The following is an 11,152-nucleotide window of genomic DNA, read 5'->3' as shown; positions in this document are numbered from 1 at the left end:
ATTGTAAAATACTTAAATGAACATTTTAAAAGGCTGAGATCAAGATGAAATGCTATTTGATCATACAGTCATTGGGGAACCACTAGAGTTTATTGAGTAGGCGTCAGAGCTGTACTTTACAAAAATCAGTCTGGTAGTTGTGTGAAGGATGCATTGGAGAGGGAAAAGACTTAAGACAAGGAGATCATCAGTGTGGATGCATTTGCAATAGTCCAAAGGATAGTTGAGGAACTGACCTGAGGTGACTTCCCTATAAGTAGACAGAAGGGCAAACACAAGAGAGGTATGGAGCTAGAAATTATAACATTTGACAACTGAAAGGATCTATGGGGTGAGAGACATCACAGTTTCAAACCTGTTTAACAGAAAGGGAAGTGGTGCTCTCAATAGCACAAAAGCAGGGGTGGGTTTTGAGGAAAAGATACCATAACAAGCTCTGAGATGCAGATTGCAACTTTTTCATGCCTTCCCATTCAAGTGACTTATTTTGTCTCAACAAAATTAAAAGAGTGAGGCAAGACTTATTCACTAGCCCCTACTCTGCTAAGGCATGCCTACTCCAGTCAAAAAGTAATCTTGTGGAATGTTGACACGCAGTGGGGGAGGAGTAAGGGCAAATGATTTTGTCTGTCCAGTGGCTGTGGCTATCTGCCATGAGGTTAGGTTATATCCACACTGATAGACACAGCCATGGAAAGTCACTGATGGCAGGAGGCAGTAGAGAGTGATGAGATAATGGAACAAGGGGGTGGTTTAGCCATTGGAAGCAAGCCCATACCTGGCTATAATAGGAAGGGTGAGTTGTAGGCCATCTTCCTCCCATCACAGGTCACTAGGAGTACACAGCCCTCACTTTGGAGACTGGGGATCTAGAATACAATGAGGTCAACACATGGTACATCCCCCTCTAAGAATGGTTAAGATAAATGCTTTCATTCATACTGATTACTAGAAATCAACATATCACCACATACAAGTCATTGGCTTATCTCCAACTCAGAAGACAATAATATACATTCATGTGGGAATACAGCTCTAAGTTTCTAAGCTGATCAAAAGGCAAGGCTTAAAACTTAATAATAAGATAATAATATTACTAAAATTCAGACAGCAACTTACAGTTTAGAAGCTGCTTTCCAAGAGGCATACAGCAAATATTATTGCCCTTATTTGACAGATAAAGAAACCTAGACTCAGAAATGTAAAGTGTCTTGACCAAGGCCACACAGCAAGTGTATGTCATATCTTAGGCTGAGACTCATGTCTTTTGCCACCACATACCCATCTCATTATGCATTGAATAAGTGGCTGCTGTATGCAGAGCACTATGAATGAATGAATTAATGAAAAGAATGTTTTAAACACTTACTACATGGCAAGCACTGCTCTAAGCACTGGGTTACAAAAGTAAAGAAAATAATTGCCCTCTAGGAGCTTACATTCTAATGAGAGAAACAATAAGCACAGAAGAGTGGTGGCTAGGGAGGGGAATTTGTTCTAGAAATTTAGAGGGATAATGAATGAGGTAATAGGGGAGTATATTGATGCACCCCATCCAAGAACAATTATTGGGTTGATGTGATTTTGGTCCATGTTTCCACAACTGAAGGTGGTAAAGTGACAAGGTATGCATGCTTTCACAAATCAATTGGCAAGGAGGTTGTGGAAAAGATGTCCAAAGAGGAGGGAATGAGGTGAAGACCAAGGTTTTCCTGAAACAATGTTCCAGAAGAGACAGTCACCAATCAGGAGAACCAGGCCCTAGAGCTGAAATTCCTCAAACGCATGGTCTGTGGTATAGACAACAAGGCAGCTGATGAATGATGAGGGTGTTGTGGAAGGGGTGGTCATAGAGAAGGGATGCTAGGTGTTAAGCAAAATTGAAATTTCAGATAAAGCAAAGTTCCTTATCTCATGAAGTGTACAATTCAGCATGAAGTTAGGATACATACACAGATGGCTACAATACAAAATAATGAATAAGTGCATTTTCATTGTTCAATTGAGTTTCAGTTGCTTCTGACTCTTTGTAATGCCCTTGTCAAAGATAATGGAGTGGTTTGCTATTTTCTTCTCCAGCTCATTTTATAGATGAAGAAACAGAGGCAAACAGGGTTAAGTGACTTCTCCAGGGTCACACAGCTAGTAAGTATCTGAGGCCATATTTGAATTTGGGAAAATGTGTCCTCCTGCCTCCAGGCCTGGCATTCTATCCACTGAGCCACCTAGCAGCAATATGTGCATTAGAGAGGTACAAAAAGTGCAATTTGATGTCTGAAGGGCAAAGGCTTTTACCACTAGTATGATCAGGGAAAACTTTAGGGTAGAAGAGTTCAAGGGGTTGAGTCGCTGTGATTTCTTCCACTCCCCTAAGAAGTCCCTCTGCTCTGGACACAGGTGGGTATAGCAGGGTCAGCTCTGAGGGAGCTTGAGCACCTGGAAATAGGATCAGACTTTTTTTGTATTTGTTGGCTCATTACATCCCACCTCATGGGGAAAATTTTCTTAAAGTTTAGGTTTAACTCAAGTCTAGTTTCTTCCCAAAGGAGAGAGTAGAAACGTACTAAAGTAGATATGAATCAAGCATGAAAGAAGCATTTATTTTTTCCACACAAAAGAAATGCTAAACTTAAAAGGCTCTTACCATCATACATTGATGACAGAAACTTAAATGAGCACAATAAAAACTACTGTTATTTTCTCCCAGGAAGATGAGACTTAAACATTAGCCCATGAAACAGTCTGGGGGACTGCTGAATAGGAATTGCTACATTTCACCTCAGCTCTGTACTGCTGAAACAATTCCCTCCAGGTCCATGCCTTTTGGAAAGTCATACTAAGGGGCTGAGTTCCTTCCCCTGTCAGTGAAATCCTCTCTAATGCCACCAGTCAACTCTGATCAAGGAACCTTGGTTTCCAACTCTTTAAACTCACAAGATTGCCTTCAAGATAGGCAGAACCCTCTCAGGACTGTTGTTTAGTCACCTATGATCTAGAAAGGAAACACACAGTAGCTAAGACACCCAGAGGGCCACAGGGCCCAGCCTCACCTCACCTAGCTAAGCACTTACTCTAGCTGTCATGTGGAAGCAATTATCAAGGGTGGGGCTAAGGGCAAGACAACCTCTCCTTCCCACTTTTATTGGAGGAGGCTTAGATAATTCTAAAATGATCTACAATTGGGAGGTGAAGAAGCAACTGAGGGTAAGTCATTCCCTTTGAAAGTTCTACTGAGTCAGCAGATGTTTGGCCAATAATTATCATTAAGGTGTCAAAATCCATTATTACTGAATCACCCGTGGCTGAGTGGAAGCAGTGGCCTCATTATCTCCAAAGGATCCACACAACGAAATACCATACATGATTAGCTGGAAGCAGGCAGAGCTGCTCTGAGCATGTGCTCTTTTTTAGTGATTAAAGCAAAGTATTTGATGTCCACCAGAAAACAGCTTTCTTTTAGAAACATACCACCAATCAAACAACGTCAAGGAGAATTTATATAAAGCATAACTTTTTTTTCAGGTAGAACATTTAAGTATATTATGATTCTGCCTAGACTTAAATCCACAATCATCTATTCTATATTGAATTAAGTATGGATTCCAAATTTAAAGGAAATTTGAACCCAACTGTTTCATTAATCATGATATAAATGAATGATATCAAGCTATATGGCTCTATGGAATCACTCTCCAATTATATCAAAATGTCATTTGGACTCAATAAGTGTAAAATTTTTAATGTATACCAAGAAAAGATAGAGACTAAAAGCTTTTATCTTGAATGTTGAGGTTAATACTACCTTGGTCTCCTCCAGGAAAGATATATTCATTGAGCATAATGCTATCAAGGAGAAACCTATGGTGAAATATATTAAAAGACAAGCTGATATCTTGAAGTCAAAGCTCAAGGAGAATAACACCTTTTGTGCAATTAACACCTAAGTAACACAGTTTAATGTATACTTTTGAGTATAAAATAGACCCTAACAGGCTTGAAATGTATCGAAAATTTGTATAATATTAATGAACCATAGTGCTCATCATACTAAAGCAGCTATAGAAAGATTAACACTTCCTCAAAAAGAGGGAAAAGATAGTTAGGCATTCTCAGGGAACATGATAAGTACATCTACAGAAATACTTTTTTGAATATATAGATATCACTTCACCAAGTGTAAAGGCTGATAATAGATACATGCCATTAGATTTGTCAAATGTAAACCAGGAGTATGCTGAAGCAAACTTGAATCACCTCCTATGAGCCCATTGTTAAATTCTCAGTACCAACATTTATAACTGAGAAATTGGCGAATGCTACAAAAAAGGAATTGCTTTATTGTTCCCTTAAAGTATAAATGTATTCCCCACCTTTTTGAGAGCCAGTTGTCAAACTTTTACTAACATACCCCTAAATGTAATCAAACATAGTCTATCTCTAGGAGGAGCCTATGAAATGTCTCAAATTCAAAAGCAGAATCAAGAAGCCCTTTATAGGTGACATTGTAGATCACAACGAACTCATCCAACAATATGTCAACAAAGGAACATTGAACAAAGAGCTGAGTCATGTGGATTTGCTTATGGAACTGGAAGGATTTATGATGGCAATTCAGGACCATCATAAATTACAGAAGAGTTTTCCTAAAGGAACCTATACTTGGTGCTCAATGCAAATTATGCACAGAAACAGTAAAAACTGTACAATATATCACCAAAAATGGCAAAAATTTAGCACCTACTGTATATCTAGTAAGACATGTACTTTTTGCTAAACTTTTTCATCTGTAGTTCACTATCTTTCTTCAAATAACAGATGACAAACCCTCACACTACAAATACAGATTTTAAAATACAGTTTATGGCTCAACCAATAAAATATTCTTGAACTAAGTTACTAGCAGAGGCTAAACTAGCATCGGGATGTAACATTGACCCATATAAACTTAAGAACATTGTTAATAGATGTTTTCATATCAAATACTATTCATCTTCAAGCTACATGGAATAAGTTTCTTTCAAAATATAGAGTCCTAAATATATATACATAGAGAGACAGACAGATAGACAGACAGAGACAGAGGGAGAGAGGGAGAGAGGGGGAGAGGGAGAGAAAGAGAGAGAGAGAGAGAGAGAGAGAGAGAGAGAGAGAGAGAGAGAGAGAGAGAGAGAGAGAGAGAGAGAGAGAATCCTAGCAGAAGAAATTAAAATCATGTGGGAATAGGATGGGATATATATTATCCCCATTGCACTGTCTAATATTGGAGGTGTACCAAAGATGCTTTTAGTGAGCATAACAAAAAAAAGGGCTTATATCCTTTTACTTCTCTTCACCTGCAAAAACCAGTTATTTTGTCAACTTGTGCAGTTTTCTGCAGAACATTAAATTTAAAAGAATAATGGCAAGGATTATGACTTACTCCATGATGATTTCTATGTGAATTCCATCAAACATAAATAGAATGATTTTTCTATAATAATAGTAATAGTGGTTTCTATTGCAAAGCATACTGGTTTCTTAGGGACAATGGGGAACTTAAAATGGGTGAGAAGTAGAGATATGAGTGAACAAGAGAGGAAAAAGAAGAGGAATCAACCAAAAAGGAAAATTAAAATAATGTTGAGCTAAAATGGAGAATTTCAGAGTTAGAATATCTTCAGCCATAGAGTATTTTTAAAATCCCTATTTACTTAGCTTGTGAAATTGTCCAGGTCCTTGTTCAGTTGTCATTTTTCCTTCCCCTTCCTCCTAGCTTCTGCTTCATCCTTGGCCACTCCTTTATTCATTTGCATTGTATGGTACAGAGTGGGGGAAAGTACTGGATTTGGAATTACAGGCCCTGAGTTTGAAGCCTGCCTCTATCACTTATTACCTGTGTTACATTTGGTAAATCACTTCCTTCTCTGGACTTCGTCTTCTGCCTCTGTAAAATGAAGGTTTTGGTGTAGCTGACCTCCAAGTTCCATTCTCGTCCTAAATCTGTGATCTTCTTCATATGGTTCTATTTCATAGAAGTCACCCCCTAAACAAGGGTCTCCAGAAATTTTATTCCTGGGATCCAGTTCACTATAGTTTTTTCTTGTATATAACTATGAAATCACATAATTGAAAGACATTCATTTTGGAAAGCCTAAGGTAACAGTTCCCATAGTGTGCGTCCAGGGACCCCAAGAGGCCCTTGGGAGTCCAAGAAATCAAAACTATTTTCATAACAACACCAAGATGCTTTAATTTCTGACATGGTAAACATCTATATAAACAAAAGCTCTTTGAATAATCTTTGATGATTTTTAAGAGTTTAAAGGGGTCCTGAGATCAAAAAGTTTGAGAATCTCTAGCCTAAGGAATACAAATGTACAAGTAGCCTTCAGCGATAGTTGTATCCGAAAACCACTAATCTGCTGTTGTTCACTAGTCAATTTGCTTGATAATGGCTAATTGCGCCCGAATGTGAGATCCTTAAATGAACAGAATAAATCCCTTGTTAAGCAGGAGTAACTGTTCTCCTGCTTCTGCTAAAGCTCAGAATGGTTATCACATATTTTTTCTAATCTGCAAATTGGCATGAGGAAAATGAACATATAAAAAATGCACAAAAGAAATGGTCTTTACTGCCTATTCCAGAGCATGAAGCAGTCCATCTACTAAAGAGGAAGACATATTTGAAAGCACTCCAAGACATTCTAGGGGTATTTAGGCAATGTTCTCACTAAAAAAGTAGATTCAATTTCTAAATATAGAAACTGAGGAAAGGATTTTCCATTCCTGCCTTCTCAATTTACTTTACATTTAAATGATTTTAGAAACATTCAAAGCTATAAAGATAATCAACAATAAAGTCTACTTAGGAAGTGGCTTCACAGAATGATTCCCCAACTCATCTGAGGTAAAAACCCAGGGGAATGACAGCTTTCCAAATCTATTTCAGGAGGACAAGCTCCTTCTTCCAACTTACTTTGGGTCCCTTTCTTTCTTTTCTACAGCAATTATGTTCTCTTTCTGCTCCAAACTACTTCCTGTGGTATTCTGTATCATTCTCAGATATATCACATCAACAAACAGTTTAACAAGTATTTATTAAGAATCTATTGTGTGACTACTGCTATTGTTTCAGGTGCTTAGAATGTAAGGATGAAAAATGACAGTCCTGGACACATAGTATGGTCTTTTGTTTCTGTGTTTTATCTTCAGTGTTCTCTGTGAGGAGAGAGACTGTGTTTTATTGAATTGGCCTTCTGTAAAAGACAGGGGGAGGGGCAGCTAAGTGGTGCAGTGGATAGAGCACCCACCCTGAAGACAGGGGGACCTGAATTCAAATCCAGCCTCAGACCAAACACTTGACACCTACTAGCTGTGTGACCCTGGGCAAGTCATTTAACCCCAATTGCCTAAAAATTAAAATAAAAGACAGAGTGAAATAGTAGAAAGAGTACTGGACTTTGGGTCAGAGGAGAAGTAGGTTCAAATCCAACTTCTAACATTAGCTATTTGATTATTTCAAGCTAGCCAATTACCTTCTAATGGAGCCAGGGTTCCATCTCTTCTTTTAAAATGGAATCAATAATTCTTGTACTTCCCCTCATGTGTTGTTTTGAAGATCAAAAGATATATGACATACCCTTGGGGATGCTGGCAAGGGGCTTGAATTAACTCAGAATGCAATATCTGAGTTAGCCACAAGGTGATACTCTCTGTGAGCAGCTCCTCATGCTCTTTATACCTTGCATTGTTCCCTCTGGAAAGTCTCTTGGCCTAAGCAAGCCTGAGGCCTTAACATGCCACATGACCTTCTCCAGGCAGCATTTTTCAATATGAAAAATTTATAAACTATTAAGATATAAAAATGCTTAAATTATATTTTGACCCTAGCCTTTAGCCTTGGAATAGCTGACTCAGTTCTCTTTCTTTGCGAGTCATTGGTATAGGCATATTGTGTAGAGATCATACAAGCAAGACTCTAGGCCTGTTGTGCTTCTAGAGAAATTAACTTTGCTGCAAAGACCTGTGGATAGACTAGGACTAGTCAAAGAAACGAGGGACAAGCACTACAATTTATGGGTATAGGGAACTCTGTTGAGAAAACTCCTATTCCAGACTCCCATCAGTTACATCCTCTAAACACATGGTTTCATAGGCAAGCCTGTGCCTGAGATAGAGCACAACTCCTCTTTGTGTCTTTTTTCCCTTTGGTATCGAACCTTGTGAGATACTGAAAGGCACCTGGCATCTGTGCAACTAGCATGCTTTTCCTGGGCATCTGGGTATCAGCTACTGGAGCAGCTGCAGTGACAATAGCCAAATGGGCAGAGGCAAAGGTAGATGGCCAAGAAGGTAGAGTAGTCCACAGAGAGACAAACTATTAGAAAGAAAAGAGCCTACTTGGTATTGATCAAGCTGTACTGAATGGAAGTGAAATGTACAATAAGCCAATGGGCAGCCCTGTTGACAATGTCCCAGGGAGGTTTAACAACTAGCCTCTCAACTATTTGTAATCAGTATAATGCCTTATTGGTTGTTGTTGTTATTTAGTCATTTCCAAATCTTCATGACCCCTTTTGGGATTTTCTTGGCAAATATACCGAATGCTTTGCCATTTCTTTCTCCAGCTCATTTTGTTGTTGTTGTTTGTCCTTCATTCTCGAAAAGGACCATGACATCAGGGAGGTGATGCCATGATATACAAGTGAATTGGATTTAAGTGAGGGAGGGCAAGGCAAAGTCACCAGCCTCACTTCCTCCTCTGGAGCCATCTGGATCTGGTAGCCAGATATAGATCAAGACTACTGGAGATGGCCCTGGATGCAGTGGAGCCTTTTAAGCTAAGGTCTCTAACAGGTCTCAGTTTGAGACAGGCAGAGACTGAAGATGAAGGTCAGGGAATGATAAGTTAGGATAATCTGGAAAACATAGGAAGAGATGGGATCAAAGATACACACAGACAAGTTGACGTTGACCAGGAAAAAGGCCACCTCTTCTTCAGCAACTGGAAAAAGTAAACTGAGGCAAGCAAGGTTAAGTCACACTGCTAGTAAGTGTCTGAGGCTGCATTTGAACTCAGGTCTTCCTGACTCCATTTCCTGCATGCTATCAACTGTGCCACCTAGCAGCCCTGCCTTATTGGTTAGAATTCTTTTTGTTTAGGAATAAAAATATTCTATACCTGGATAATATAAAACAAAATAAAATCCTTCCTCCACCAAAGCAGATTGACACTTTCTCTGGAATTGATTGCTTACAGAGCTGCCTACAATATTTGGAGGTTAAGTAATAATAATTATTATTATAACTAGAGTTTATATAGTGCTTTTAAGGTTTGCAAAGTACTTTACAAATATCTCACTTTACCCTCACATAATTCCTGGGAGGCAGGAGTTATTATCTCAATTTTATAAATGAGGAACCTGAGGCAGACAGAGATTACATTCTTTGTCAGGGTCCAGCAGCTAGTCAGTATCTGCAGCAGGATGAGTTGGAGGTGTATCAGAGGTAGGACTCCCTGAAAACCACAGTCAGAGAGGGAAAAAGGCTGAAGACAATATTCCAAAAAAGTATACGTAAAAACTTCTTACTAACTAGAGTAAGGGGGTAAAATAAAAGAAAAATCCATCAATTACTTCCTGAAAAAAATCCCAAAATAAAAACTTCCTGGGATTGCCATAGCCTATTTTAAAGCTACCATGTCAAAGAATTAATACCACGGCATCCAAAAAGATACAATTCAAGTATCAAGGAACCACAGTCAGGACCTAACAAGACTTGAGAATATCTACTAAGAATGAAAGGAGATTTTGGAATACAATATTACAAAAGGAAAAACAAAGATATAGGCTTACAACCAAGAATAACTTATCTTGCAAAGCTGAGTTGAGTCCTAGAGTAGGGAAATGACCTTTAGTGGAATAGAGGACTTTAAAGTATTTCTGATGAAAAGACCAGAGCTGAGTAGGAACTTTGGAATACAAGGACAAGAGTCAACAAAAACTTGAATGGGGTCGTTGGAAGGTAGAAAAAGCAGATCTCCATTTTTAATTTTTTTTTTAAATAACAAATTCCACACATAAAGTAAAATGTGGTTTTTCCATGGCACAGTTGCTGAAGGGATATAGGCTTCAGGAGGTCAGTTTGAGAGGTGATATGTTCTACAAGTTCAGTGGTTTTATCCAGAAGCTGGCTGGGTCCTAGGCTTTGGCAGCCTACAGCCCACAGGGTTTTGAGCCTGTGGCATCCTCAGAAACACCACTTCTTATAATTGCTACACCAATGAAAATTTTGCTTCAGAAACAGCTCTGTATGATTATGCTGGGAAAAACAAAGTTCCAGAGCTGCAGAAAATTTTTTGGAAATCTGATGGTTTGCCTGTCCACTTGAAACATGGTCTACCTGACCAAATGCTCTATCAGACCACCATGGCTTTGACAATGGGAGAGACTCTCTACATGGCTTCACAACCCCAAAATAAATAAGATGGGGTTCATAAGACTGATTGATTTATTAACAAGAGTTTTGGCATAAAACCCTTTCAATTTTTTATTTTCCTACTTGCCAGTGGATTTTCTGACCTGTGTAAGTTTATGTTGTTCTTCAGATAGAATTAGAAAATTTATCAATATGGAAACTTATGGGTTCATTTGTTTCTAAAAATAAGTAGATTATCAGAACATATTGAAGAGTTAGCTATTATTTAAGCAATGGTGATGATGCCCTTCTAATTTGGGCTCCCTTACTTCACCAGAAGTTGGCAGACCAGCTCATCACCATGATGAGGCCATGAGGGATTTCTGGTTGTGCCTTTCAAAGGCAGAGACAGAGAGAGAGAGAGAGAGAGAGAGACTGCAAGTGGGGGAAAACTTTTCTATAACCAGATGTGCTAGCTAAGGGAGGAGGGGATTCATTGAAGCTGCACCAGTGACAGGAAGTCCTTTAACCTCTTGATGCCAAAAATCTATTCTTTCTGACACCACAAATTTCACTGGGAATTTAATTAGCTATTAATTTGGGGAAATTTTCCATCTTGCAGCATGGTATTAATAGAAATTATTTTCTGTTAACTATCCATATACCCATAATTTTATGATATAATTTCAAAAGGGTCATATGCCTGATCTCTGACCTCTTTAAATATTCCAGAGATAAAGATTCTGTATTTATTTCA

General features: G+C 38.5%; 1 pseudogene; it reads left to right on the top strand.

The window, feature by feature from the left end:
- Positions 1 to 10,134: 10,134 nt before the first annotated feature.
- Positions 10,135 to 10,463, top strand: LOC110197632 (cytochrome c oxidase subunit 7A2-like, mitochondrial pseudogene; annotated as a pseudogene).
- The last annotated feature ends 689 nt before the right edge of the window (positions 10,464 to 11,152 follow it).

Source organism: Phascolarctos cinereus, unplaced genomic scaffold (assembly GCF_003287225.1).
Source record: "Phascolarctos cinereus isolate Bilbo 61053 unplaced genomic scaffold, phaCin_HiC Scaffold_4;HRSCAF=312, whole genome shotgun sequence".
Classification (NCBI taxonomy): Eukaryota; Metazoa; Chordata; class Mammalia; order Diprotodontia; family Phascolarctidae; genus Phascolarctos; species Phascolarctos cinereus.
Note: the sequence above shows the minus strand (reverse complement) of the source record. Positions and strands in the feature narration are given on the sequence as shown.